The sequence below is a fragment of the Coregonus clupeaformis genome, chromosome 4 (genome assembly GCF_020615455.1).
Source record: "Coregonus clupeaformis isolate EN_2021a chromosome 4, ASM2061545v1, whole genome shotgun sequence".
Lineage (NCBI taxonomy): Eukaryota > Metazoa > Chordata > Actinopteri > Salmoniformes > Salmonidae > Coregonus > Coregonus clupeaformis.
In genome coordinates this window covers 261,814-287,905 of record NC_059195.1, presented here as the reverse complement: position 1 = coordinate 287,905, position 26,092 = coordinate 261,814, and the positions used below count along the sequence as shown (strand labels likewise).

At 47.6% G+C, this 26,092-nt stretch overlaps 1 protein-coding gene across 5 annotated transcripts in view; it reads right to left on the bottom strand.

The window, feature by feature from the left end:
• LOC121549040 (membrane-associated guanylate kinase, WW and PDZ domain-containing protein 2-like) overlaps positions 1-26,092 on the bottom strand; it is a 245,542-nt gene that overhangs the window by 176,242 nt on the left and 43,208 nt on the right. The window contains exon 1 of one of the 5 annotated variants that reach the window (XM_045209708.1): positions 73-421. The exons of the other annotated variants lie outside the window; for them this stretch is intronic. The gene's annotated coding sequence lies outside the window, so the exon portion shown is untranslated. Of the gene's footprint in view, positions 1-72; positions 422-26,092 lie in introns of those variants that run through there. 5 annotated transcript variants of the gene reach the window in all.

The following is a 26,092-nucleotide window of genomic DNA, read 5'->3' as shown; positions in this document are numbered from 1 at the left end:
AAAACAGACTGACACATACATAATTAAATGCAAAAACACACACGACACCTCTTCCCTCCCCCACACACATACCTAAATTCACGACGACACACAGTAAAAGGCACCTTTTGCGCGGTGGCTTTCACAGTTGAGTGTTATTGGCAGCCAGCTGTGTCAGTGTCCGTTCTCCACAGGTACGTGTATCTCCACAAAGAGCCCAGCGTCAGCAGCAGCAGAAGCCTCTTCCAGGCTCACAGTCAGTACAGCAGTGAAGAAACCCCTCTCCTCCAGTCCCACTCACTGTGTCTATCTGTCTGCCTGTCTCGGTCTGCCTGTCTGTCTGATCCACACCACCTCTCCTGGTGCTGCTAATTCCATCCACGGATGAGAGAGGAAGGAGAGATGAGGAAGGAGAGAGAAAGAGAGAGTGTGTGTGTGACTGAGAGAGAGGAGGAAAGAGGGAAGGGGGGGCGACAGTTGGGAGGCAACAAAGGAAGCGGACTCCAGCGGTGTGGACCTATCACAATGAGATCCCTCTTTCCATTAGTCTGTGGGATTCTAAAGTCCGCCGGCTCCCCCTGTCTGTGGCTGCTGGTAGAGCAGGGCAGATTATTTGTTCCCCTCATGCCATCCTGGGTGCTCTGTACTTTGACAGCCCGGTGAATAATAATGTCAACCTTCTGCCCTCCTCCCAGAGCAGATGCCCCTCACTGGCACCACCTGACCTGGCTGTGACCCTGCATCATCGCGCGTGACACATGGGAAAATAAAATAAAAGCTGTCCGTCCCACAACATGGGCTAAATGTGATGGTGCCAACAGCTGTCATCTGATTGAATTAAAACAATATGAGCTGTGACCAGTAATTACTGTGTATTTACACTGTGATGTTGCATGATGGGACAAACAAACAGAATGCTAGCAGAACACTGGTGTCAGCAGTTTCTCTGAACTCTTGCCAGCTCTCCTCTGCCTCATTTGTCCAATCTCTCTCTTTCTCACTCTCTCGCTTTCCCTCTCTCCCTCACTCTATCCACCACTTTTTCTCTCTCTCTCTTTCTCACCCTCACTCTCACACACACAAACGCGCACTCACACACACCAGATCAGTAAAATAATCTGGCACGTTCTTCAGTACATAGACATGGAGGGCAGGTGGATTCACTTCCAATGTCACTGAACATTCCCCTTACATTAAAATAGCATACCTTACTATGAGCAGCACCTAGATATGATCTTCTTTCAGTATGGTTCCTGATGGAAACTTGAATGGGGACAAGATACCAGGGCTGACCCTTGAGGACTGGAGGACTGTGTAAGGACCCTTAAAGACGGAAGAGTCTGCATCCTATAAACTCCACCTCTACACGTTGGGCTGTTGAGTGTGTGACCTTCATATAACCCACTTCCAGGAGGAGGATGGTAAAGTAGGTCTTCAGTTAGCTGCACTACAATAGCAGGTGAGTGTCCTCTCTATGGCCCAGGGCTGGTGAGGGATGACACAGCCATGTGTGTGTGTGTGTGAGTGTGTCTGTGTGTGAATCAGTGAGGTGTATGAGGAGGTCACTACAGCGTTCAGTCCTCTAGTGATGAGCTCAGTGTGGAGAATCTCTCTCCAGTGGGATGAGGCCGTTTCTCATCCCTCTCACTCTGACAGCTGGGCTATCATGACACGCCTGACAAGTGAGGAGGATGGGGGGATGGGTTGAAGAGAGGAGAAGGACAAGGGGAGGACAGGAGATATGGACAGAGAGTGACAGTCAGTGCTGCAGTGGTACTGAGGTAACAGCAGCAGCAGTGGTACTGAGGTAACAGCAGCAGTAGTACTGAGGTAACAGCAGCAGTGGTACTGAGGTAACACAGCAGCAGTGGTACTGAGGTAACAGCAGCAGCGGTACTGAGGTAACAGCAGCAGTAGTACTGAGGTAACACAGCAGCAGTGGTACTGAGGTAACAGCAGCAGTGGTACTGAGGTAACAGCAGCAGCGGTACTGAGGTAACAGCAGCAGTAGTACTGAGGTAACACAGCAGCAGTGGTACTGAGGTAACAGCAGCAGTGGTACTGAGGTAACAGCAGCAGCGGTACTGAGGTAACAGCAGCAGTAGTACTGAGGTAACACAGCAGCAGTAGTACTGAGGTAACAGCAGCAGTGGTACTGAGGTAACAGCTGCAGTAGTACTGAGGTAACAGCAGCAGTGGTACTGATGTAACACAGCAGCAGTAGTACTGAGGTAACAGCAGCAGCAGTAGTACTGTGGGGTTCTATTTTCTTATAATTAGATGTGATGCCTAGCTTAAAAATAATACATTAATGATTAAACATAATAGGTTTGTGCTGTACTGATATAGATTGTTTAACATAACAAGCTGTGATTAATGTGAGGAACCGTTAGGGGGTAGGCTGAGATAGACTTGTGACTCACACACACACACTGCCTCTTTGTTAAACTGCTCAAGGACATGTGTACTGCTACAATGAAGAAGTGCTGACTTTCTAGACAAGTTGCAGAAACATCTAACGCAGGGGTGTCAAACTCATTTTAGCTCAGGGGCCACATGGAGGAAAATCTATTCCCAAGTGGGCCGGACCGGAAAAATCATGGTATATATAACTTAAAAACAACAACTTCAGATTGTTTTCTTTGTTTTAATACGATCAACATACAACATAAAGCTGGAGCCTGAGGACAGTGTGTCCAAAATAGTACAAGCACAACATCACTATTAATCATAAAACACGTCAAGTTTATTTGAAAATTCTAAAGAAAAAGAACACACAAACACACAATGCCTCAGTGATTAACAGAACTGTTTCACAGATCACAGAACTATATCAGGGTGTCATTTCTCAGGCAGAAATGTAGATAAAAATAATGAAATCCTGTTCCCCAAACAAGTGCAAGAACCACAGAGTCAAGAATAGGTTAAATATACAAATAAAATAAAATCAATTAAAAACAATAGCACATCAACATAAAAACATATAAACATAAAGCTGGAGCCTGAGGACAGTGTCCAAAAGCTCAACATCACTATTAATCATAAAACACCTCAAGTTATTTGAAAGTTCTGAGGACAAAGAACACACAAACACACAATGCCTCAGTGATTCACAGAAATATATCACAGATCACAGAACTATATCAGGGTGTCATTTCTCAGGCAGAAATGTAGATAAAAATAATGAAATCCTGTTCCCCAAACAAGTGCAAGAACCACAGAGTCAAGAATAGGTTAAATATACAAATAAAATAAAATCAATTAAAAACAATAGCACATCAACATAAAAACATATAAACATAAATCTGAAAGCGTTGCTCAAACTCCCGTAACAGTCCCGTTATTTTATCTTTGAACCGCTTCATGTCTGCCACATGTTGGGTCGCGCACACATTTTTCAGACAGGGGAAGTGAGCTGCATCACCACCGGCAAGTTGCGTCTCCCACAATGACAGCTTCAACTTGAAAGAACGTATGCTGTCATAATACTGCGTGACAACTTTGTTGCGCCCTTGCAGCTGTTTGTTCAAGTTATTCAGGTGCTCTGTAACATCCACCATAAATGCAAGGTCTGGCATCCATTCTGCGGAATGAAATTCTAACACTGGTTTTCCCTTTTCTTCCATGAACTGTTCAATTTCTTCTCGTAAATCAAAGAAACGCCTCAGCACAGCACCTCGGCTTAACCATCTTACCTCAGTGTGGTATGGCAGGCCATAGATGTGGTCTTTCTCTCTGAGAAGGCTGTCAAACTGACGGTGATTCAGGCTTCTGGATCGGATGAAATTAAGAGTTTGGATGACCACCTTCATGACGTTATCCATCTTTAATGACTTGCAACACAAAGCCTCCTGGTGCAAAATACAGTGAAAAGTCAAAAAATCACGTCCTCCATTTGCATTTGCACTTTCTCTCTGAACTTTGTCACAACGCCTGCTTTTTTCCCGATCATTGAGGGCGCACCATCTGTAGCCAGGCTGACAGCGCGGGACCAGTCCACTCCGACCCTGTCCAGCGCGCCGACGAGTGCGGTAAAAATATCAGCTGCTGTCGTTGTATCTGTCATCGGCACCAACTCCACGAACTCCTCGGTGACGGTCAATGTGTCATCAACTCCGCGGATGAAAAAATGGCCAGTTGTGCAACATCTGTAATGTCCGTGCTTTCATCAATTGCAACCGAAAACGCAATAAATTACTTTACTTTTTGCTTCAACTGGCTGTCCAAATCCACTGAAAGATCGGAAATCCTGTCTGCAACTGTGTTTCTTGTCAGGCTGATATTTGCAAAAGCCTGCCGCTTTTCAGGGCACACAATCTCCGCTGCCTTCATCATGCATGTTTTTACAAATTCACCCTCACTAAATGGTTTTGAAGCCACTGCGATTTCATTAGCAATGAGGTAGCTAGCTTTCACTGCAGCGTCACTGATGTCTCGGCTGTGAGTAAACACAGACTGCTGTTTCTTCAGACCCGCCAACAGTTCATTCACCTTCTCTCATCTCCGCTGTCCTTGAAAGTTGTCATATTTGTCGGCATGAAGACTCACATAGTGGCGACGAAGGTTATATTCTTTCAGCACTGCAACATGCTCTGAACACACCAAACATACAGCTTTCCCATTCAATTCCGTGATTAAATAGGATGACAATTTTTCTTGGAACACTCTGCACTCTGCGTCCACTTTTCTCTTTTTTGACAGAGACATATTGGGGCAATGAGGGTGCCAAAGCACATAATGTTAAAAGTAGAAGCCGTAATAAATATCGCGGGCAAAACAAAGTAGCTCATTGGCTGCACGTGCTTGACCTACTTGCTCTGCCCCGGTATAAACAGTTTGCTTGCTTAACACAATTGCTATTGCGCCATCCAGTGGACGCAATTGGAACAGCAGTTTATTTTATTGAAAAAATTGCAGCGCATTTTTATACTTTACAAAATAAAAATATATATATATATATATTTTTTTAAATCATCTCGCGGGCCGGATTAAACCCGTTTGCGGGCCTGATCCGGCCCGCGGGCCGTACGTTTGACACCCCTGATCTAACGCCTGGCAACAGGGATGCGCCAAGGGGCTGGGACCAGCCGGTACTGAGGTAACAGCAGCAGTGGTACTGAGCTAACAGCAGCAGCAGTACTGAGGTAACAGCAGCAGCAGTGGTACTGAGGTAACAGCAGCAGTAGTACTGAGGTAACAGCAGCAGCAGTGGTACTGAGGTAACAGCAGCAGTGGTACTGAGGTAACAGCAGCAGCAGTGGTACTGAGATAACAGCAGCTGTAGTACTGAGGTAACAGCAGCAGTGGTACTGAGGTAACAGCAGCAGTGGTACTGAGGTAACAGCAGCAGTGGTACTGAGCTAACAGCAGCAGCAGTACTGAGGTAACAGCAGCAGCAGTGGTACTGAGGTAACAGCAGCAGCAGTGGTACTGAGGTAACAGCAGCAGTAGTACTGAGGTAACAGCAGCAGCAGTACTGAGGTAACAGCAGCAGTGGTACTGAGGTAACAGCAGCAATAGTACTGAGGTAACAGCAGCAGCAGTACTGAGGTAACAGCAGCAGTGGTACTGAGGTAACAGCAGCAATGGTACTGAGGTAACATCAGCTGTAGTACTGAAGTAACAGCAGCAGTAGTACTGAGGTAACAGCAGCAGTATTACTGAGGTAACAGCAGCTGTAGTACTGAGGTAACAGCAGCAGTAGTATTGAGGTAACAGCAGCAGTAGTACTGAGGTAACAGCAGCAGTGGTACTGAGGTAACCGCAGCAGTGGTACTGAGGTAACCGCAGCAGTGGTACTGAGGTAACCGCAGCAGTGGTACTGAGGTAACAGCAGCAGTGGTACTGAGGTAACAGCAGCAGTGGTACTGAGGTAACAGCAGCAGTGGTACTGAGGTAACAGCAGCAGTGGTACTGAGGTAACAGCAGCAGCGGTACTGAGGAAACAGCAGCAGTAGTATTGAGGTACCAGCAGCAGTGGTACTGAGGTAACAGCAGCAGCAGTGGTACTGAGGTAACAGCAGCAGTGGTACTGAGGTAACAGCAGCAGCAGTGGTACTGAGGTAACAGCAGCTGTAGTACTGAGGTAACAGCAGCAGTGGTACTGAGGTAACAGCAGCAGTGGTACTGAGGTAACAGCAGCAGTGGTACTGAGCTAACAGCAGCAGCAGTACTGAGGTAACAGCAGCAGCAGTGGTACTGAGGTAACAGCAGCAGTAGTACTGAGGTAACAGCAGCAGCAGTACTGAGGTAACAGCAGCAGTGGTACTGAGGTAACAGCAGCAATAGTACTGAGGTAACAGCAGCAGCAGTACTGAGGTAACAGCAGCAGTGGTACTGAGGTAACAGCAGCAATGGTACTGAGGTAACATCAGCTGTAGTACTGAAGTAACAGCAGCAGTAGTACTGAGGTAACAGCAGCAGTATTACTGAGGTAACAGCAGCTGTAGTACTGAGGTAACAGCAGCAGTAGTACTGAGGTAACAGCAGCAGTAGTACTGAGGTAACAGCAGCAGTGGTACTGAGGTAACAGCAGCAGTGGTACTGAGGTAACCGCAGCAGTGGTACTGAGGTAACCGCAGCAGTGGTACTGAGGTAACCGCAGCAGTGGTACTGAGGTAACAGCAGCAGTGGTACTGAGGTAACAGCAGCAGTGGTACTGAGGTAACAGCAGCAGTGTTACTGAGGTAACAGCAGCTGTAGTACTGACGTAACAGCAGCAGTAGTATTGAGGTACCAGCAGCAGTGGTACTGAGGTAACAGCAGCAGTGGTACTGAGGTAACAGCAGCAGTGGTACTGAGGTAACAGCAGCAGCGGTACTGAGGAAACAGCAGCAGCGGTACTGAGGTAACAGCAGCAGTGGTACTGAGGTAACAGCAGCTGTAGTACTGACGTAACAGCAGCAGTAGTATTGAGGTACCAGCAGCAGTGGTACTGAGGTAACAGCAGCAGTGGTACTGAGGTAACAGCAGCAGTGGTACTGAGGTAACAGCATCAGCAGTATTGAGGTAACAGCAGCAGCAGTACTGAGGTAACAGCAGCAGCAGTGGTACTGAGGTAACAGCAGCAGTGGTACTGAGGTAACAGCAGCAGTGGTACTGAGGTAACAGCAGCTGTAGTACTGAGGTAACAGCAGCAGTAGTATTGAGGTAACACAGCAGCAGTAGTACTGAGGTAACAGCAGCAGTGGTACTGAGGTAACACAGCAGCAGTGGTACTGAGGTAACAGCAGCAGTGGTACTGAGGTAACAGCAGCAGCGGTACTGAGGTAACAGCAGCAGTGGTACTGAGGTAACAGCAGCAGTGGTACTGAGGTAACAGCAGCAGTGGTACTGAGGTAACAGCAGCTGTAGTACTGAGGTAACAGCAGCAGTAGTATTGAGGTAACACAGCAGCAGTAGTACTGAGGTAACAGCAGCAGTGGTACTGAGGTAACACAGCAGCAGTGGTACTGAGGTAACAGCAGCAGTGGTACTGAGGTAACAGCAGCAGCGGTACTGAGGTAACAGCAGCAGTAGTACTGAGGTAACAGCAGCAGCAGTACTGAGGTAATGGCAGCAGTAGTACTGTAGCAGAGAGACAACCTGGACTTAGACAAATGCATGCAAACAACCACGCTGAACCAAAGGCACACACACAGTGTCCACAGTATCAGAGAAATACAGAATATGCATGAACATTACAATACGCGCAAGAGAACCTATAGGCATATCTACTTACATCACAAAATGTCTCTTAAGTTTGACCTTGACAGAAACCATTCAGCCTACAGAGAAATGAATAGCCTATCTAGAGGCACTAGTGTTTTGGACAAAAGGTCACCAGTCGCCTTCAGCTGACCAAACTTCTCTAGAAACCAATCTATGCGGTAAACGACTGTTCTCCTTCCACAGCAAAGTAAAGTATGGAGGCTGAGCCTGCGGTAAGCAGGTGTCATGGGAAGCCCCTGGAGAGGGAACAGGCTGAGGAGTCTAAAAGCGAGGAGGGAGACAGCTGTTCCCCTCTGGGAGTTGTGAGCTGAGAGAGGTGCCTCGTATGCTACATCATTTAGACTAGCCTAGCGTTAGCTGTTTACCAGCCTGAGAGGTGCCTTTTTACCTCGGCTAGTGTAGCCTATCCTAGCACTGGCTATTTATCAGCCTGTTGAGTACAGCTCAGGTGAAACCACTCAATAGTCATCCAAAGTAGCTCTCCTGCAAAGATCACTGCGAGCGCCCTTTCATCCTGGCATCTATTAAATGTAATGCTGAACACATAAAAGACCATAAAAAGTAATGGTAAATAACAGATAAAGGCTTTTATAGAGAGCCTTGATGAGACAGTCCTTCTCTTAAAATCACTGGGAAATAAACAAGGCCCCCTACGGTGTGCATACTAAAGCGCAATCATACAAAATACAATCTCTCTCTCTCTCATTAACACACGTGCGCACAAACACATGCATTCATACACACACAGCAGGTGAAGAAAGGTGGACCTACACATTTGTGCATAGATCGTTTGCCAGGCTTAAAGGCTTGTCAGTGAGACATGAGAAGGCTACCATAAAGATGTCAGCGCCATGTGCCAAGCACCCTGCTCCTCACACAGCCTGAACAGCTTCTGTTCTCAAAAGCACCATTCAGTCTGCTGTCAATGTGTATTATGCACTGGATATCGCCCCACGCACCCCAGGGCAACAAGAACACACACACACTGTGCAGTATAATGACTGCTCTTTGTGTGTGCGTCTGTGTCTGTGTGTGTGTCTGTGTGTTATAAAGAGAGGGGTGTTAGCAGACAGCTGTTTATATAATTAGCCTGTAATTAGAGGGCTGCGGTCGTCTGAAACCACAGCAGTTCCACCAGACACACTCATTTAGCTGTCTAAAGAGCACACTGTCAACAACATGAGATCAACACTTTATGTGGGTTGATACCAGTGGCAATTTTAGCATGTAAATCTTGGTTGGGCAAACCCCACAAAACATTTTTTATGCATGCCAGCAAAGCCACTACACAACACAACACTAAACAATACATTAATTTCACTATAACGGTGACAAACGGTGCCCACAAACTGTTTGGGCCTACATAAAGCTGTCCCAACAGCAGAGTCCCAACACCTTACCACTGCTACACCTGGCTATAAGCGGAGCCTTGTCTGGCAGCGAAACAGTTCATTCAGCCTCATTTACTGCCTTTTAAAAAAACATAGCTGATATGGCTGACTTGCTTAAACAAATGTGGTTTCTACTGACAATTGAGATGTACAAACTATGGCATAAGGGGACGACGAGCGGATAATTTCGATTAAGACATTAATGAGCGGGGCCTCCCGAGTGGCGCAGCGGTCTAAGGCATCTCAGTGCAAGCTGCGTTACTACAGATCCTGGTTCAATACCAGGCTGTGTTGCAGCCGGCCACGACCGGAAGACCCATGAGGCGACGCACAAATGGCCCAGCGTCATCCGGGTTAGGGGAGAGTTTAGCCGGCCGGGATGTCCTTGTCCCATCGTGCTCTAGCGACTCCTGTGGCGGGCCAGGCACATGCACGCTGATACAGTCGCCTGGTGTACGGTGTTTCCTCTGACACATTGGTGCTTCTGGGTTAAGCGTGCATTGTGTCAAGAAGCAGTGCGGCTTGGCAGGGTTGTGTTTCGGAGGACGCAAGCCTCTCGACCTTCGCATCTCCCGAGTCCGTACGGGAGTCGCAGCGATGGGACAAGACTATAACTACCAATTAGGGGGTAAAAATAATCATGAGCGAGCTAGGACGGACGTAGTCAATATAACTATTTGTTCAGCACTTTTGAAATGTACAGTGACAGAATTCAGAACATGGGCCGTTCTTATAGTATTCTCCCTGTACACCAAGTCAGAACTGTAGGATAAATAAAGGGGGCATATATGCAGACAATGAAAGCTCTTACAATATTCAATGATGATATTTCTCTAAAACAAGCTATAGGCTACATGTGCACCACCAAGTCAGAACAGTAGGCTAAATTATGAGGGGAAAAGGGACAAAATTATTAGGGTGAGGCACATGGGCCACTAACAGCTTACTACACAACATACACTTAGTATTACTTTCTAAGCTACGGTATACATATCTCCCTGGCATATTACATAATTTATGCAGCAGCAGACATGTTTTGACTCACCTTGTTGAGCTGTGCTCATTTGAACGGGAAGGTGGCGCGGCGGTCCTTCGTGTGCCAATTTTGTCATCAAACTTTGTCATCAAAGTCTGGCATTCTCTGGATTTTTGGTGCTTTCAAGACAACTCATGACGTCAGTGATCTTCAGGTCGGAGCTCTAGAAAGAGTCCTGAGATCCCAACTTGGAATTCCGAGTTGGATGACCGTTGAAAACTTATTTTCCCAGTCTGAGCTCGTTTTTTCTGAGTTCCCAGTTGTCTTGAACGCGGCAGAAGTCATGCTGGATTGACAGCATGACCAATGTTGAATGTTTATCCTTTTAAGCTTGGAAAAGAGACCCTTAAACCCAGAATTGGGCCACACACCCACAATACTGAATAGCAGGCTAATAATTACTTTGCAATACTTGCAGATAGCCACTGATTCCTTCCAAACCACTCATTGTTGAATTTGTGATTTCCAACTTGTTGTGTAATGTTTATGTCCAATTGCCGATGAGCACTGATACGTTTTCTCTATAATTTCTCCTCATAATTTATCTTCATATGACAAGGATTGAAAAGGATTTGCCAGTAGATTGTCGACTTGATTCATGATAATGATTGCTAGCTTGCTAGCTAAGATTTTGAAAGTATGATGTTGACATTGTCAGTCAAATCAACGCTACGGTAGATATAATGTGATTTGACGTCATTTTATCTGTGGCCAATGACCTTGAGCCTTCTTGGATGGGCACTTCTAATGTAACTCTATGGCACCCAAGTGCTGCCATTTAAACTCTCCCCGTAGATTTTGCGGTGATGTAGTGTCCCCATGAGTGACAGAACATTGAGCCAATCACGGCGCAACTAGAGAACATTACCAACCCATTACCAACCCTGGCTGCCCTTCCACTACAGAAAGCCCTGAGCTAAGCTGAAACACCTGCGTTTTGGAGCTGCCTTACTCAAGAGCACCATCGAGAGCATCCTGACTGGTTGCATCACCGCCTGGTATGGCAACTGCTTGGCCTCCGACCGCAAGGCACTACAGAGGGTAGTGCGTACGGCCCAGTACATCACTGGGGCCAAGCTTCCTGCCATCCAGGACCTCTATACCAGGCGGTGTCAGAGGAAGGCCCTCAAAATTGTCAAAGACTCCAGCCACCCTAGTCATAGACTGTTCTCTCTGCTCCCGCACAGCAAGCGGTACCGGAGTGCCAAGTCTAGGTCCAAAAGACTTCTCAACAGCTTCTACCCCCAAGCCATAAGACTCCTGAACAGCTAATCATGGCTACCCGGACTATTTGCACTGCCCCCCCACCCCATCCTTTTTACGCTGCTGCTACTCTGTTAATTATTTATCCATAGTCACTTTAACTCTACCCACATGTACATATTACCTCAACTACCTCAACTAGCCGGTGCCCCCGCACATTGACTCTGCAACGGTACCCCCCTGTATATATAGCCTCCCTACTGTTATTTTATTTTACTTCTGCTCTTTTTTTTCTCAACACTTTTTTTGTTGTTGTTTTATTTTTACTTTATTTATTTATTTAAATTAATAAATGCACTGTTGGTTAAGGGCTGTAAGTACCGGTAAGCATTTCACTGTAATGTCTGCACCTGTTGTATTCGGCGCATGTGACCAATAAAATTTGATTTGATTTGAAAGCAAAAACGAGACCATGTTTGTATGTGGCTTTATTAACTCAAAGTTTTTTTTTTTTTTTTTTTTTACATGGTTTGGAAACTGATATGTGACACGTATTAATGCCAAAATAATAACATATATATTTTTTACATCTAAACAGGTGGGGCTCTGCCCTGAATGACGGGTCACTACCATTTAGGCTACATTCAGTGGTAGTGCTGCTGATGTGATTAGTCAGAGTGGTTTCTACATCCCTGTTTTATCTCTCACTCACATGCAGACACACACAGTTTCTCTCACTTGGTAGTTACAGTCTTGTCCCATTGCTGCAACTCCCCTACGGACTCAGGAGAGGCGAAGGTCGAGAGCCGTGCATCCTCCGAAGCATACCCCAGCCAAGCCACACGGCTTCTTGACACAAAGCCTGCTTAACCCAGAAGCACCAATGTGTCGGAGGAAACACCATACACCTGGCGACCGTGTCAGCGCCCGGTCCGCCACAGGAGTCGCTAGAACGCGATGGGACAGGGACATCCCGGCCGGCCAAACCCTCCCCTAACCCGGACGACGCTGGGCCAATTGTGCACCGCCTCATGGGTCCAGAGCCTGGACACGAACCAGGATCTTTAGTGGCACAGCTAGCACTGTGATGCAGTGCCTTAGACCACTGCGCCACTCGGGAGGCCCCCCTCTCTCTTCTGTTAACCGTACTCTCACAGGTGACTGCTCTGTCGTGCCTGTTGGTTACACTGTGCTAACCGACTTAGCTAGCAGAAATTGCCATGGAAATGGGCCTCTCTGATGCATTTGTCTCCCGGCAGGGAGGCACCACTTTAGGTGCTGGAACAAGACAGGCTCCGTGCTGATAGTGCTGCTGGAACAGGAAATGGAATGGCACCGCTGTTGGCTGTTGGAATGGAATGGCCCCTGTTGGAATGGAATGGAAAGCCGGCTTGGCTGTTGGAATGGAATGGCCCCGCTGTTCGTCTGAACACGCCTGCTACCTTCCACTGTGCCTCGGCGCACAACGGCGACACGGCACCTGGCGATACATTATTACCTGGCCACTGTATCAAAAGTAGCACGTCAGACGTATGATTGTGCTCTACTCGAGTGGCAGGAATACAGATGGGTGTTTATGGGTAAAGCTGTTGATGTCTTGGTCCCTATACATCACATGTGAAATGGATGAGTGAATGAGTAGAGCGAGTGAAACTAGCACTGGAATATGATACAGTATAAGTGAGCCCTCATCTCCAAGCTCTCTTCACAGGAGGACATGCTATTTGGTGTGAGTTCGCCATCAACTAGAACAAGAATGTCAATAAATAAATCATAGGCCGACCGCAGTTGAGGAACGTGTGTCCGCCAAATAATACACCTAATGGAATTAAAGTTCAAAAGACAGCCAGTGTGTTGTCCAACTGAGCACTGTAATGACTGTAACCCCACCCACCCCCTTTCTCCTCTATCTGTCTATCTCTCCATTCTGAACAGGGTTTAGAAAAGAGCAGCGATGTATTATCTACAAATCTCTCTCTGTATTTATGTATTCATTCGGAGCTTCAACAGATCAAAAGGGATGTGTGAGGATCCGTGTGTGTAAAACCGTTGGTGAGATGCGAGAGCAGGTCTAGCTGCTCTGAAGGAGATCGGCAGACAGCAGACGGGCCTATCAAAGAGCTGCCACCTCACACAATGCATGTCATACACCAGGCGTTCATCTCATCTGATGCTAGGGGAGAGGCAGGGGAGAGATAGACAGGGAAGGGAGAGGAAGCAGGTATTGTATGGGTAGTTCAAGATTTTGATTTATTAGGATCCCCTATTAGCCGCCGCCAATGGGGACAGCTAGTCTTACTGGGGTCTGACACGTAACTAAAAAGATATTACAGACAAAATACTTTACAATTGACATATATTTAAAAACATTAACATGTAGTGTGTTTGTGTGTGCATCTATCAGTTCCACATACATGTCAGTAGAGAGGAAGGGGGAGACATAAGAGAGTATGAAACAGTTTTACCACTTGTTAGGATGTGAGCAGCCAATTCACATGGTGAATAGGTTGTGGCAGGTAGCCTAGCGGGTAAGAGCATTGGGCTGGTAACCAAAAGGTTGCTGGTTCAAATCCCTGAGCTGGCAAGGTGGAAAAATCTGCTGTTCTGCCCTTGAGCAAGGCCCCCAACAACTGCGCTGTGGATGTTGATTAAGGCAGCCCTCTGCACCTCTCTGATTCAGAGGGGTTGTGTTAAATGCAGAAGACACATTTCTGTTGAACGCATTCAGTTGTGCAACTGACTAGGTATCCCCTTCCCAGTGGCTCGCTCAAGAGAATAACTTCACTGGTTAGCTGAATGTTATGATGAAATCCTCTTTTAATTTTCTGTTTGACACAAAATGCCCATCTTTATTTCTGGTATATACATCATCAGAATACACAGACAAATGTATAAATGTGGTATTGGCTATATGCTTCAGGTTAGGCATATTTAGACGTTTATGCTGAGACATAACCAGACAATAAATCTGTGGCAATCACCCAGTTTCCCTGGTAACAAAATAGCTTCCATCCCACAATTAAGTTGTAGCCCGTCCTATACAGAGAGAGCTACAGTTGTGAGCCATTCTCACAGGCTTCTACACCCCAACAATTGCCAAAGACTCCAGCCACCAGAGACATGGACTGTTGAAACTTGAAAACCTTTCATCCATTCTGACTTGACTTGTAATGCCTTAGGGACAAAGACACCATGAAAGAAGAATGTTTGGTTTACTTAAAGAGAGAACTGAGTGAGAGTGGGGTAAAACAATCTACATTCACCACAAAGTGAGACTTCATAAGTAAGACACTGCAGCTCATATCTAGGCTATATGGTTGATTCCCTGAGATTGCCTAATTAACAGAAATGGCCTTATTGATTGGCTTGTCACAGACGCTGGTCTAACCACAACCCTCAGATCTAATGACTGTTGTGGTACTGTGGTGTGGGTGGAATGCCACTGGAGGTCATCTGAACAGCCGTGATGCAACTAAATGGTCTGCAGCCAGGTCTGGCCTGCATGGGAATCCATGAAGCCATGTGACCTAACCAGGAAATACTCTGTCTCTTAGTTGTAGCCTATGGACCACTGTGTTTTTCCAGATCTGGGGTGTTATGTACTGTATCAAGAGTTTCAGAGTAGGAGTGCTGATCTAGGATCAGAATCAGATTACCCCCCCCCCCCGTCCATGTAATTGTGAGCTAAAAGGCCAAACTGATCCGAAATCAGCAATCCTGCTTTGAGACGCTACATGTGGTCAGAAGTTGGAAAAGTGCCGCACCACTCAACATATTCTGAGGCTAAGCAGCTGTGGTTGGACCACCCGTTGGAGTGGTAGTGTTGTCAACACAGCATGGGTCTGGCTTTAGTTCTGACGCGGCTTACCATAGGCCCGGCTGTGCTTTAGCCCCTGCTCCTCCTCTCAGAGATGTAAAACTTGACTAACTGGCAGTCTGGGCAAAATAGAAGGGAGGGAGGGAGGGAGGGAGGGAGGGTGGGAGGGAGGGAGGGAGGGAGGGAGGGAGGGAGGGAGGGAGGGAGGGAGGGAGGGAGGGAGGATGTTGGCATAGCCAGGGAGCTCAGACTTGATCAATTTCTCTGTCTGAGAGAAGACGAAGAAGAGGGGGAGGAGGAGGGGGGGAGGAGGGAGAGGAAGAGGGAGAGGAGGAGGAGGAGGGAGAGGAGGAGGGGGAGGGGGAGGGGGAGGAGGAGGGAGAGGAGGAGGAAGAGGAGGAGGGAGAGGAGAAGGGAGAGGAAGAGGGAGAGGAGGAGATGGATAAATTGTTTGCTTCTTAATTGACCTTTCATTAAGAGGTTGGTTCTGGACCCAGTAATCACAGACGTCCCGTGATGGAGCCATTTAGGGATATTGAGCTGTTAAAATCTATACAGGCTCATAGTGGAGCAGCCCAGACCAGACCACTCCGTCTGATAAACACTGCTACAGCTTCACACACGGCTACACAGCTCATCCCCATCACTGATTACCACAGGATTTACGAGCCTCGCCTGCCCTCCCGCTTGGGTTCCTGCACTGCTAACAGGCACAAACACTTCAATACAAACACACTCTAAAATGTACTCACAGACACACACCTGCTTGTGCATGCACCCCCCCCCACCCCCCACATATTCTATACAAGAAGTCAAACAACCAAACATTTGCGTGTGTGCTAAGCCAACTCTGACTTGGGCTGCCATTGTGGCTCTAATGATGCAGCCTGAGCCTGGTTCCTCACGGGTCGCCCTAGGGCGCCATGCTGGACTATGGCGTGAAGGTGTCACCAGAGAGATAAATGGGCGCAGTGTTGTGCGCTTGTGCAGCAGGATGTAGTAAGCCAGGCCTCATTGATATTAATGGCTGACTATACCTGGAGGCTGGGGACCAGCTAATGGCTGCCGCTGGGCTGCTCCTGATGCCTGTCACTGATACAGCTCGTGCTCTTATTACAGGGCTCGCTGGGCCAAGGTAATTGCACTAACCCAACTAGAGGCCCGGGCTAAGCTTGGCATGCCGATGAGCACCGCAGTGAGCGAGGCAGTGCCTGTAATGAAGGCTGATGGGCGAGAGATTAAAAAACGCTGCCGTCGAATCACACAGCGCACATCTCACCTTCCCCTCTAGAATATTTATTTGCAGTGGCGGAGATGGTAATAATGATTAAATTATGTCAGCGACGGTGTACGAGGCATGTACAGTACCTTCATGGGAGCAAATGTCATGTACTCGGGAGCTAAAGCAATGTTTTCTGTGAATGTGTCTTCAGTCAGGGACTGGATGCAGTGGCAGTGAGTACATTATTACTGTGCTGTATGAGGCGACTTATAGAATATTCTCATTCAATTATGTTGTAATGAACTGTAACACTGTCTGGGAGAATCGGAAGGGAAATGTCAATGAAACATTTGTATTAAATTGAATCGCAGACAGAGGAAGCCATAGGAAGGACCATTACACACACACACACAGACACACAGACACACACACACACAGATATGAGGCCAAGGAGCATGTCGGAGCTGCAGCGAGTTAGTGAACCAGGAATGACTCAGAGATCCTCTCCTCAGTTAGCCCCTAGCGTGACCAACTGCCTCTCTGACAACCTGCATTGTCACAACAACAGCTCCAGAACCAATCACGGCCCACTTCAAAGGCACTCCCACCCAATTGCATCTGGCAGCCGACTATGTTCCCAACGCAGGGCTCTGAGAGCGTTGGAGAGCCACGATCATGTCTCAATGTTACCAACCCCGTTGGGACGCCTTTCATGCATAAACCCTGAGATTGTAAAGGAAAGTATGATACACTTGGGAGCACACACACACACACACACAAACTGTTCCTCACTCTCTTGATGTTTCCCAGCTCTCTCTCTCTCTCTCTCTCTCTCTCGCTCTCTCTCTCTCGCTCTCTCTCTCTCTCTGAAACACACACACAGAGACAGAGGATGGTTTGGAATGCAACACAGAGTAAAGCTCATTCACCGTGCTGCTATACCGTAACTCATCTAAGGTAATAAAACTCCACCAGGGATGCCTGTCTGTCGGGTCAGATTCCAACAAGACTCTGGACTAAAGCTCACAGCGGTTGTTAAGGGATTACTGCACTCAAGGTGATGTCCTGGCCTACTAAGAACGTTTGGATGAGAAATATTCATTAATCAAGTGCTGTTGTGAGTCTGGAATGCAAATTAAAGGTCATATGCAAAACATTCCTTTATCTTATGAAGGAAGACACTTCATGCAATCTACATAACATTAGCAAACAAATCTACATAGAAATTAAGGCATTTTCATTCTTTACGTATTCTGTCCATTCAAATCCACAGCTAGAACCCAGACCACAGAGGGAGAAGAAAACTATAACAAACACAAAGATCGCTCCCCGGAGTGTCAATCAAACAGGCCGTCGCCGTGGCGTGGCTTCGTGGGCCATTGTTGCCCATTAATGATGCAACAAAGCACCACATTGATTTTGGGCAAGCGTGAACTGAGAGGTTAATTAGAAATGCAGCAGCAGTCAGGTCCCTCCGTTTGTCTGAAGGTAATTACTGATGACATAAACACTCTGTGGAGGAGGAGAGTAAAAACAGATTGGTACCAAGTTGGCCGTGTCGGTCTCGGTCGTCTCGCATCCCACTTTGTGGAGGGAAATGGCCCCATTGGGGGATTTCAGTGATGCGGTTGACATGGAGAGAAGCATTGTGTTTTCGTCCACGGTGATCGATGCTGGCCATTTACTCTCTACGACTCCCAAAGGGCCTAGAACATGGGCTTAAACACCTAGGAGAGTGTCGGAGGATAAACACACCTAACCTGGCCCGACCGCTCTGTCCTCGATAAAAATAGAAAGGGAGGGAGAGAGAGAGAGAGAGAGAGAGAGAGAGAGAGAGAGAGAGAGAGAGAGAGAGAGAGAACACAGACTGAGGGCCTGTGTGTTTCAGTATCTGTGTGTAGCCTCAGCGTGCACAATTAGGGAGCACATATGAGTAAGCCTACCCAACTAGAGATGGTGAATTAAGTTTGAATTTGTCACGTCCCATCACTGTTATACATCAGTAGAAAGTTCAAGTCGCTGTGGGCCAGAGCCGAGCCAAACTCTCCAAGACAGCTCAGACCACTGGGCCCACTTCTGCAGAGCACTTTGAGCCGCAAAGTTTTTCCTTCCAGACATTAGATAGATATATGTGCACATTTCCAGTGTGGCCCCATACTGGGGCTGAGTGTGGCCCAGTCGCCCTGAGCGCTGGGGGAGAGAGGCAGCATGGCATGCGACTGAGTCTCCTGCCCAGAGCCCCTGACAGCCTCGACCTCTGACCTACACTCCATCAGCATCAATGTCAAAGCCCTGGAATCTCCCTCCAGCAGCCAGACCAGAGCTAGCAGGGGTTACCCTCTAACCCCCTCATTCACAGGCTGATCTCCTTCACATACATGTAATGTACATGCTGTGGTAGTTCTATGGGGGATTAATGTTGCTTTAGATGACGTTTCTGACAAACAATGTTTGAAATGTAGGCATTTAAAATCAGGGGTTATGAAAGGACAAACTTGTTAAATACATGTGCCTGTGAATCTTCTAGTTGAGCTTATGTTCATATTAACTAGCCACAGGCACACACACCAAGGCGTATTCGATAGAGCGACATAAACCAAAACTCATTTTACTTCGGCTGCCCAGGTATAAACACCTCTGGCCCTAAAGGTTCTTTCTCATATCACTTTCCTCCCTCCTCCTCCTCCTCCCCCTCTCATAACACCAGGGCTCCTGATAGGGGGTTGATGATAGCTGAGGGAGAGATGGAGGGAGAGAGAGAGAGGGAAGGAAGGAGGGTTCATCAGACAGTAAATGCCTCCCTGAAAGCCAATCTCATCTATATGCAGATGACATAAATATTGATGTGGCGCGGCGCTCTCAGCTTGTTCTGCTTAATTGACGCGTTCGGCTCCCATATCACTGTGAGGACGTTTCCTCTCCACTCCAACAAAGTCGTCTGTCTCAGGTAGACTCAGAAACAACGCGCTGGTTAAGTAAGCCTTAATAAGCCTTAATGAGAATGGCAGACAGATGCCTTGACACAGTGACCCACAAATAACATTACATAAACAAACCCTCAGACAGAAAAAGGAGAGAGAGACAGAGTTGCGTAATAGCTAAACATACCATTTCATACTAGAGAAAGAATGAAGCTATAACAGAAGTGTATTAGAGGCTGCCACAATGATAACGACTTGTTCTGTAGCATGAGTTATAGCTCAGAAATAGGGTGATAGAGAGAATGAAAGACAAAAGAACAGGGACAGATATTCTCTGTTGCTCTGTGTCTGTGGGGCCTGTACCAGGCATGCTCAGAGTCCAGTGTGCTGCTGTGAGCCCCGACAGTGTGCAGAGAGAGAGAGAGAGAGAGAGAGAGAGCCTGCAGCTCCAGCCCTATTTTCAGCTCCAGTGGTCAGACGCAACAGCCTGCTCTCTCTATCCCTACCCTCTCTCCCCCTACCTTTCTCTCTCCCCAGCCACAGAAGATCAGTCCCACTCAGTTTAACCCTACACACACCAACTTACCCATGGGAGCTGACATAATATGCCATTTAGCAGACGCTTTTATCCAAAGCGACTTACAGTCATGCGTGCATACATTTTTTTTTTGTGTATGGGTGGTCCCGGGGATCGAACCCACTACCTTAGCGTTACAAGCGCCGTGCTCTACCAGCTGAGCTACAGAGGACCACGAGCATCAACACACAACCCAGCCACAGCAGAATGCATTCACAGCGTTACACAACCCAGCATTGCACGTAACTGTTACTTCACATGTTCAAACACAGAATGACATCAAGTGAGGAAATTAAGAGAACATTGGTGTTGGAGGAAAAAAGGGAGAACATCTCAAATGGCAGCCAACCTAGAAGTGTAAAGTCTGTTGTGCTATAGGCAGTATAGTCTCCAGTGCATGTATTCACAGTAGGACTGCTGATCTAGGATCAGTTTTGTCATTTAGATCATAATGAAGACAGATCGTAGATCAGCACTCCTACTTTGAGTCGCTATATGAATACAGGCCCTGATCATGATCATAATGAATCAAGCTATACAGTAATACATCTCCATCCAGAGCCATATGGATTCATGGACTCACAGAGACCGAGACGCTACATTGACTGCTGATTGATTGTGAGATGGAATGTCAGGCTGATCTCCCCTCATTAGCAGGAACCAGCCACAGTGGATTAGCCACTATTCAGTTGACATATAACTTTAATTAAATTTGATTACGTTTGGATGGGAGAGATAGGACCATGGGACCCTGAGGGACAGTGCTGCTACGTTCCAACTAGAGAGAGGGACAATCAACTGGCTACCATTTATACTGCAGGGTGGCTGAGGTCTTTAGTGTGTGCATTCACTGATACCAAGAGAGACTGCTGCTCTGACAGAGAACAGGTAGTTTGTGGCACATTTCTCTCTCTGTCTCTGTCTCTGTTCTCTCTCTCTCTCTCTCTCTCTCTCTCTCTCTTTTATTAATCAGGTTGACATTAGAAATACAATGCAGCATAATTTATAGTCTTCCCTTCCAGAAATGCGTAGCAGCCTATTCATTACGATGAATAAAATGACCAATTGAAGTGAACACATTTTTATACAGAGCCAACTCTGCAAAGTAAAGGTCAAGAAAGCTACAAACTGCAGAGTTGAACCTTTTCAGAGGAAAATACAAGAAGACTCCTGACTCCATAACTACTTTCCATTACCCTCTTCATTACTATCACAGCAGAGAAGTTATGCTTTCCTGTCCGCGCTGTCCATCATGACAGGGTCCACTGAAACTGTCTTACACAACCATCTGTCAAAATGACAATTGTCTTTATTTTCAAGGAATGACACACGTTTCACTCTATACGTCCCACTTCTACAGCGATCAATCAAACTAGGTTGCGATTGGAGTATTTCAACCTGTAACATTACCATAAAGAGCCTCTCATATGATGTGGACCAATCAGGATGCGGAATTACTTAGGCTCCTCCCTCACAGGCCCCTTCTCCTATAATATTGACCAATCAAGGTGCTTCTCCTCCCTGTAGTCATGTGTTCAATTTCTCCAATGAGCAAGTGCCTCATTCATCCAGCCTCACTAAGCCAGAGTGACTGACAGTCAGAGGGAGTAGCTGCTATATGTGAGCAGTTCAATAAAGCATATGAAAGAATCATGGAGTGCTATCAGTCTGCTTTGGACCCAGCACACAAACTCCTCATCTCAACTCTGGCCCCGCCCCCACACACACACACAGACAGACAGACAGACAGACAGGCAGGCAGGCAGGCAGGCAGACAGGCAGACAGGCAGACACCTACCTCTTCTCCCTCACTCCTCAATACCCATCTCCATCAGCTCTGTTTTGGCTGTGTGTGTGTGTGTTTACTGCAGGGCTGTCTGTCTGGGACTATTTGCAGCTCAAGGCTGCCCTCTATGGGAGAGTGACAGACTAACCGTTATCAGAGGTCATCTAGAAAGCAAACGGCAGTCATGGCCAATAACAACTTTCTCCTGAGACTGTGCCCCTGACTTTGACATCCACACCTACACCCCCATGAGGGCAGGGCCCACCAATAACAAAGAGAAGGGATGCTACTGGCTGACAGACACAGAGAACCAATGGAAAGAGCGTCTGCATCCCTGGGCCTGGCCCTTTCCCCATGCAGCGTCCCCAGCTGTGGGTTTGTCCTGTGGCACTCCGCTAATCATCCGTTCCTGTCTGACGCACACACCAGACGGAAACAGGAGCGGAAAATGGAGAGATAGGGAACGAGAAAGAGAAACAGACATAGAGAGAGAGAGAGAGAGAGAGAGAGAGAGAGAGAGAGAGAGAGAGAGAGAGAGAGAGAGAGAGAGAGAGAGAGAGAGAGAGAGAGAGAGAGGGGAATGTGCCACAAACTACCTGTTCTCTGTCAGAGCAGCAGTCTCTCTTGGTATCAATGATCTTGTCATGGAACATTTTAAGCCCAACTCCATTCCAACTCACATCCTTCCTATCAGTCAAATCAGAAGGCTCCAAGTTGTATAGATTCCCCACAGAGTGCTCCAGCTACACTTTGTTGGGACTGCAACCCAGGACGTGATGTGAGTTAATACTGCCCCATTCTTTCCATGTGAGGTGAAAGGGGTTTAGCTCCACAGAAATATGTTTCCTTGCCTTCAGCCAATATTGTTAAAAGCTTTCTTACATTACACAATGTGGGGTATTAAAAGATAACTTCATACAGTAACCACAAATCGACCCCCGTGTCGTTTACCTCAAAATGTTTAACTGCTATTAGCAAATGTAGCCATTATTGGGGTCGGGATGTGGCTAATCTGCAGAGAGCAAAGTTAAGATGTTGTTTGGTAGTCGAGTTTTTGACAACTACGATAGCATTATGAGCCAAATAAAGCTGTCACGCCCTGACTCAGGGGACTCTTATATGTTGGGTCAGGGTGTGTATATTCTTTGTTGTGTATGTTCTATGTTGTATTATCTAGTGTGTGTATTTCTATGTTGGCCGGTGTGGTTCCCAATCAGAGGCAGCTGTCGCTCGTTGTCTCTGATTGGGGACCGCTCCACCGGTGCCTGATCCAGCTCCGGTCAGCTGCTCCACTCCGGAGCCAGAGTAGTCCGCTCCACCGGTGCCTGATCCAGCTCCGGTCAGCTGCTCCACTCTGGAGCCAGAGCAGTCCGCTCCACCGGTGCCCGATCCAGCTCCGGTCAGCTGCGCCACTCCGGAGCCAGAGCAGTCCGCTCCACCGGTGCCTGATCCAGCTCCGGTCAGCTGCGCCACTCCGGAGCCAGAGCAGTCCGCTCCACCGGGGTCCAATCCAGCTCCGGTCAGCGGCTCCACTCCGGAGCCAGAGCAGTCCGCTCCACCGGTGCCTGATCCAGCTCCGGTCAGCGGCTCCAGTCCAGACCATGACGTCAGCCCCTCTCCAGGTTCGGGGTCTCCCACACTAGGGTCCAGACAGGGCCTGGCGTATCGTGGGAGGAAGGAGAGGGGAAGTAGCGCGCCGAGGTCCAGACCAGACCAGGGGCGCAACAGGGAGGCGGAGAGTGAGAGGTCGTCACGCCCCGAGCCAGATCCGCCTCCGAGGCGGAATGCCCACCCGGCCCCTACCCTGTTATGTTTATGTTGTGCGGTCGGAGTCCGCACCTTTGGGGGGGGCTACTGTCACGCCCTGACTCAGGGGACTCTTATATGTTGGGTCAGGGTGTGTATATTCTTTGTTGTGTATGTTCTATGTTGTATTATCTAGTGTGTGTATTTCTATGTTGGCCGGTGTGGTTCCCAATCAGAGGCAGCTGTCGCTCGTTGTCTCTGATTGGGGACCATACTTAGGCAGCCTATTGGCACGGTCTAGTTGTGGGATCTTGTTCCGTGTAAGGTTTGTTTTGTGTACTACCTTGGACTTCACATTTCGTTTCCTTTCTTGTTTTGTCGTGGTGTTTATTCAGTGTAAAATAAACATGTATGCATATCACGCTGCGCCTTGGTCCGTCCCGTCCTTCAACGAACGTGACAAAAGCAACAGAGTCAAACTGCTTTTTCCAAAGTTAATATTTATGAAGGTCAAAAGAACCAGGCTCACAGTGTGATGGGAGGGAACTGCTGCTTCTCTTCAAACTGCACTAATACACATTCTCAATTGTGATCTCCCATTTTTATTGAAGTTTGTAGCCATGAGCAGACAAAACAAAATTGATGTTTCTACATAATAATTGTAACGTCGATGCTTGGAGTCAGGAAGCAGGTGCAGAAGGTGAGTTTAATTAAGCAGATAAACAAACCAGGAGAAGCATACTGAACGTGAACAAAACCAATACTGCCTGAAGACTGAGGCTACTGAGGGCTAAATAAAGGGGAAGTAATCAAGGTAATGATGAAGTCCAGGTGTGCATAACGATGGGGAGCAGGTGTGCGTAATGTGGGTTGCCAAAACCGGTGGTTAGTAGACCGGCGACATCGAGTGCCGGAGAGAGGGAACGGGAGTAGGCATGACAATAATCAAGAATGTTGTCGAGGGAGGCCATTTTAATTTCAGCTGTCCTTCTTGTCCTTTTCTCATTGCCACTGGATTATCTCTGAGGCCTTTCTAATAACCACAACACCGTCATCATAATCATCGCCTGGAGGAAGAGGAAAAACATCTCCACTCTTTTGTCCTCTCCTCTGTAGACTGTTGTACCACACCCTACTGAAACATTATTCGACTTTTCCTATTGTAATATTGTGGTATTTTGTTGAAGGTAGGAGAGATAGCATTTAAAGAGCTGGGTCCTTCCTCCTCTTCTAGCCCCTCTCCTCTGTCTGCCTCGACCTCATGCTGAGTAATAACAAGCTCTGTCGGCCATTACTCCACAACTGTGAATACTTTACCTTTTATCAGGGCGCTAGACTCTCTTAGATATGGCATTAATAATTCAGTAGCTCAGAACAGAGTGTATTTTAAGAGTAAAAACAGACCGGACGTGATTTGCCAATACTTTTTTTTTTACTTTTCTTTTTTTCTCCATCACAACCATGTTCCTATTTTATGCCCGACAGCAAGACAAACCACCCACTTCCAACATACATGCTACAGGTGGAAAAAAGAACAAATCAAGAAAGAATCCTTTTCCCAGCCCATAAAAATTGTAATATCCCCATCCAGTCATTGGCCTTCAAATGGCTTCCCTCATCATTTTATCGGCGGTTTCTTTCTACCACGCAAATCTTTCTACGCCACATCAAACCAAGCATGTGTGAAGCAGCAGCTTATTTTCTGATTCACTCTACCAGTCATCTCTATGTAATACATCCCTATGGGTCCAGGTAATAGGAAGGTAGATACCAGTCATCTCTATGTAATTGTCACACCCTGGCTCTGGGACTCTATATGTTGAGCCAGGGTGTGTTCATTCTATGTGTTCTGTTTCTTTGTTTGGGTGTTCTAGGTTGTCTGTTTCTATGTTTGCCTGTGTGACTCCCAATCAGAGGCAACGAGTGTCAGCTGTCGGCTGGTTGTCTCTGATTGGGAGCCATATTTAATCTGTATGTTTTCCCTTGGGTGTTGTGGGTTTTTGTTCCGTGTTCGGTATTTGTTTACCGTGGACTTCACGAGTCGTGTTTTGTTTTGTATACTTTAACTAATTAAAGTCATGTTTGTTTCACACGCTGCGCCTTGGTCTACTCACTCCTACGACGATCGTGACAGAAAAACCCACCATACCAAGACCAAGCAGCGTGTCCAGGAGCAGGCAGCCTGGACGTGGGAGCAGATCTTGGACGGGCAGGGGTCCTGGACCTGGGAGGAAATCCTGGCCGGGATGGATCGCCTGCCATGGAGTGAGAGAGGAGCTACGGCGTGATCAGGGTCGTCGGCGGACGGTCGTGAGGCAACCCCAGAAAATGTTTAGGGGGGGGCACACGGCATGGACGACGGGGCTGACGGAGGAGAAAAGGGGGCGGATCCAGAAGGCCACCAGGCCAGGGGTACACCGCCCTGTACGTCTTGTGCGGATGCCTCACACAGAGTGTGTGAGGGTAGGCATTCAGCCAGGACGGGTGGTGGCCGCTATTCACTCCAGGCCTCCTATCCGTCTCCACAGCCCGGTTCGGCCTGTCCCTGCTCCACGCACCAAGCCTACGGTGTGCGTCGCCAGCCCAGTCCGGCCTGTCCCTGCTCCACGCACCAAGCCTACGGTGTGCGTCGCCAGCCCGGTCCGGCCTGTCCCTGCTCCACGCACCAAGCCTACGGTGTGCGTCGACAGCCCAGCCCGGCCTG